Source organism: Myotis yumanensis, unplaced genomic scaffold, assembly GCF_028538775.1.
Source record: "Myotis yumanensis isolate MYYU_CA2020_CCGP unplaced genomic scaffold, mMyoYum1.0.hap1 SCAF_201, whole genome shotgun sequence".
Classification (NCBI taxonomy): Eukaryota; Metazoa; Chordata; class Mammalia; order Chiroptera; family Vespertilionidae; genus Myotis; species Myotis yumanensis.
Window position 1 is genome coordinate 7,957 of NW_027223952.1, and position 4,544 is coordinate 12,500.

The 4,544-nt window shown below is 49.9% G+C and overlaps 1 long non-coding RNA gene across 1 annotated transcript; it reads right to left on the bottom strand.

Moving 5' to 3' along the window:
• Positions 1-256: 256 nt before the first annotated feature.
• LOC139001227 (uncharacterized) lies at positions 257-2,665 on the bottom strand. The gene is made up of 2 exons (XR_011469918.1): positions 2,593-2,665; positions 257-1,486 (listed from the first exon to the last, which is right to left on the bottom strand). It is a non-coding gene; the product is annotated as an uncharacterized lncRNA (long non-coding RNA).
• Between the last annotated feature and the right edge of the window lie 1,879 nt (positions 2,666-4,544).

Consider the following 4,544-nt stretch of genomic DNA (forward strand, 5'->3'; position numbering starts at 1 on the left):
GGCTGTTTTAAAATCAGAACCTGTCCCCTTTCAATGAGGGCATGGGACAGGGGCAACCTATATTTTCCTGCTCAAATCGTCCCCAATTCACCTGATAGGGACTCAGAGGTTTGTCTCTGTCTGTCTGCATGTCTGTCTTTAAGCCAGTGACGCCCACATATGTTGGTTGTTGGTTTTTGTGGGGTTTTATTAGAAGGGTCGTGTGTTTGTAGACTTCAATGAGCCAGAGACTGAACCAACAGGGGAGAATGTGATGGTTTTTATTTTTTTAAATATACTTTATTTATTTATTTATTTATTTATTTTTACAGAGAGGAAGGGAGAGGGATAGAGAGTTGGAAACATCGATGAGAGAGAAACATCCATCAGCTGCCTCCTGCACACTCCCTACTGGGGATGTGCCCGCAACCAAGGTACATGCCCTTGACCGGAATTGAACCCGGGACCCTTGAGTCCGCAGGCTGACGCTCTATCGCAGTGATGGCGAACCTATGACACAACTCATTTTTTTTTTTTTTTTGGTTGATTTATTCTTTGTTAAATGGCATTTAAATATATAAAATGAATATCAGAAATATAAGTCTTTGTTTTACCATGGTTGCAAATATCAAAAAATTTCTATATGTGACAGGGCACCAGAGTTAAGTTAGGATTTTTCAAAATGCTGGCACGCCGATCTCAAAAGGTTCGCCATCGCTGCTCTATCCACTGAGCCAAACCGGTTAGGGCAAGAATGATGATTTTTAAAAAGGGAACATCCCGAGAGGAATCTCACCTGGAGATGGACTAAACGTATGTCTGTTTGCCAACAGTCCTTTCTCCATGATGAACTTCCACGACAGAGCCCGAGCGACCCGATTCATGGGGGACCCTCCCCGCTCAGAATGGCCCCAAGCAGCCCCAGAGGCTGGCAGAGACGCCTCTCACTCTCGCCTCTCACTCTCGGCTCGGCTCGGCTCGGCTCGGCTCGCTACCCATGTGTCCCCGTAGATGGGGAACCGGGCCGCGTTCCCTTGAGAGTCCCCTGACCTGAGGGCTGAGAGGAAGGGAGCGCTGGGGTGGGGGATGGGGAGTAGGGGGTGGGGTATGGAGCAAGCGGGAGGGGAGGAGGGAGGTCAGGGCGATTCATTCCAATGGATCTCACTCCAGGGCTTGCTTCATTCAAATGCAGAAAGCTCTCCGGTGACGTCAGGGCCTCGGACCTCCCTCGCCTCGGGCTTCTCCGAGTTCCCCCACCCTCAGGCCGGCAGCTCACCAACTTCAGGGAGGGAGGGAGGGAGGGAGGGAGGGAGGGAGGCTGTTGGAGAAAACCGGCCCGGCCTGTCCGGGTGGGAAAGAGTGCCCTCTATCGGCCAACCCAGGAACCAGCCCTCACCCGTTTAGGAATCCCGCGAGGGGGGGTGGGGAGCGAGAGGGAGGGGTTTGAGGGGCGTGAGTCCAGGGTCCAAGGCGAAGGTCAACAGTAGATCTCGGCGTCTTAGATCCCCTAGGAGGAGAGACATAGGTGGGAGTGGAGCGATGAGGGTCGCGGGAGGCCTGGTGAGGGATGATTTGACTCAATAACCCCGGGTCACCAGACCCGCCAGCACACTCTGCTCCAGTTGCCGGTTTTGATCATCCATCCCTCCACCCCCACCCCCCACCGCACACACCGCTCCAAGTGTGCCACTCACGACAGACACCCTTTTATCATTCATCTTTAACTTCCCCGTGGATGGATGGATGGATGGATGGATGTGTGAACATCAAAAAAGATTCAAATCTGTGGAGAATGTCTGTGAGTTCACTTGAGGCAATTGCCAGGAAGCAGATTCTCAACATAATGGGATAACACTCTGTAGAATGGAGGGTGTGTGTGTTTTAACCTTGTTGTATACATGTCAAGCAAAAGAGGAGATGTAAGTGGGTTACATGAACTCCGTTGGTGATAGATGAGGGAGGCCAGAGAAGGCAAAGCGGGGGTGGGGGTGGGGGGGCAGGAAACCTCTGGGATTGGATAAAAATTAAAATAAAATGACAGACACATACTTCTCTTACTTAGGTTGGCGTAGGATAGGTAACAGTCAGCAACGTACTCAATAAAAATAAGGGGATTTAAAAAGGAAAATTACACCCTAGCCGGTTTGGCTCAGGGGAGATAGAGCGTCGGCCTGCAGACTAAAGGGTCCCAGGTTCGATTCAGGTCAAGGGCACATGCACGGGTTGCGGGATGGATCCCCGGCGCCGCCGCCCGCTCCCCCCCCACCCCCCACCCCACCTCCCAGGAGGGGGTGTGCAGGAAGCAGTGGATCCATGATTATCTTTCATCATTGATGTCTCTCTCTCTCTCTCTCTCTCTCTCTCTCTCTCTTTCCCCCCATCTTTGAACTCAATAAAAACACTATAAAAAAGAAAGATTGACCTTTGTCAGGGAAGGTAGCAGCCTAGGACATGACTACTCACCATCACTGTTTGTTTGTTAAACTTTTAATTTCTGTCCATGGATGGATGGATGGATGGATGGATGGATGGATGGATGGATGAGTGGGTGGATGGATGTGTCCTCCCTCCCTCCCTCCCTCCCTCCCTCCCTCCGCCCACCCGTCCGCTCACCCGCTTTCCACGGGAAATCCTCAGTCTCATGTCACACACTCACTGGTGATTACACTCGCTGCCTCCTTCCTCCCTGTGAAAAAGAGGAAGTTAAATGGACGAACCTGAAAGAGCCCCACAGGTGGCAACCGTGAAGCAAGTGCACACACATGTGTGCGTGTGTGGCATTTGTCAACAATGTAAGAAATCCTCCAACCTGTGCAGAATTTCTGTGAGTGTCTTTCAGCCAAACTGTCCAGAAATGTCGCTCGTACGCCGGGAAGCACAATCTCAACGGCGGGAGATGATGTTCCAAAGAATGGCAATGTCGGCCCCCTTATTTTATACACTCCAATCCCAGGAGGAGACCGTACGTGGGTTACATGAAATCCACTGGTGACATTTTAGGGAGGCGGGAGAAAGCAAAGCGGGCAATCCCCCCCCCCCCCGCCACCCCCCCCCCACACACACACACACAGGAGTCCTCTCATGGGGCGAACCAACCGTGACTCTAAAGTCGTGATCCTGACCCCGGGAGTTGTATTAAAAATCAAGCTAAAGGAGTGTGAATGTAAACTGTAGGCTTATCAAAGGTTCAAAGGAGGTCTGTGTTTACCACCATTGAAAGAAAACAAACCAAGAAAGAGATCAAGGGTGGGTCAAAACATCCTCTCTGGGACTGGGAGGGAGAGAGTTCCTGCATCTGTCCAAGAGGGTCATCTGCAGTGTTGAAAAGCCAGGGTTCAGCAACAGGGGATATTTTCTTCCTCTCAGGGATCATGAAAAGCATCCATGACAGTAAGGGGGTGAGTATGGGGTGGGTGCTGTCATTGAAAAGGCTAGGTGAGCAGGGAGAGCTATGCCATTTACAGGCATACCCTATCCACTTTTCCTTTCACAGAATTTACACAATGACTTAATGTTTAGTTTTGAATGGCATTACTTCTTGAGTCTCCTCCTCATTGTTTCCAAGTCTTTGGTTGATACTCAGGTGTAGGACGAATGTATGTATGTATGTATGTATGTATGTATGTATACTGTGTGTGAGCCCCAGGATGGACAGAATCTGGGGGGGGGGGGGCGGTGAGTGGAATAGACTGGAATGGAGTGGAGGAGCGGGGGAGCAAGAGGAAGGGAGAGAATTGGAGGGAGGCAGGAGGGAAACTGGAGAAGAGAGGATGCCAAAGGACCTCGTTAGTTAATGACACCGGGCATGGCTCTTATTCTGAGTTTTTTGTTTGTTTTCCTCGAATGCCACCTATGCAGAAAACAACCTGTGTGAAGTTCAACTAAGGTCACCCACACAAGAATAAGGACTACCCATTGACTGCAAGGCTCTGTAGTAGGTCGCCCGCTGTTTGCACTTGGCAGAGACTCAAATCTGAGGCAAGGGGAAGAGCGAGTAAGCTGGAGTAGAAGAGGGAGAGGTGTGTCCCCTACCCCTAGGAACCAAGTTTAGGGGGTTGAAGGGCCAAAAAAATAGAATAAAATAAAAAGAAAAAAGAAAGGAAGGAAGGAGGGGGAGAGAGGAGAGAGAGAGAGAGAGAGAGAGAGAGCGAGAGAGAGAAGAAAAGAAAGAAAGAAAGAAAGAAAGAAAGAAAGAAAGAAAGAAAGAAAGAAAGAAAGAAAGAAAGAAAGAAAGAAAGAAAGAAAGAAAGAAAGAAAGAAAGAAAGAAAGAAAGAAAGAAAGAAAGAAAGAAAGAAAGAAAGAAAGAAAGAAAGAAAAAAGAAAGAGAAAGAGGAAGGTCCTCGGTTCAGTCCTGACTATGACTTTCTGGGGCATGGCAGGGCACGGCACGGCACACCCGGTCGGTCGCCGCGAGTGGTGTGGTTTGTGGTTTCCAGCCAGAAACCCCACTGTGGTCCACTTCAGTCCACCTCATACCTTTCCTGGCTGGGGAGAGTTCCTTTGGATCACAAGGACAAACCCAAAGGAGGACAAAGTTCAGAATGCCTAATTCACCCCTGCCCAT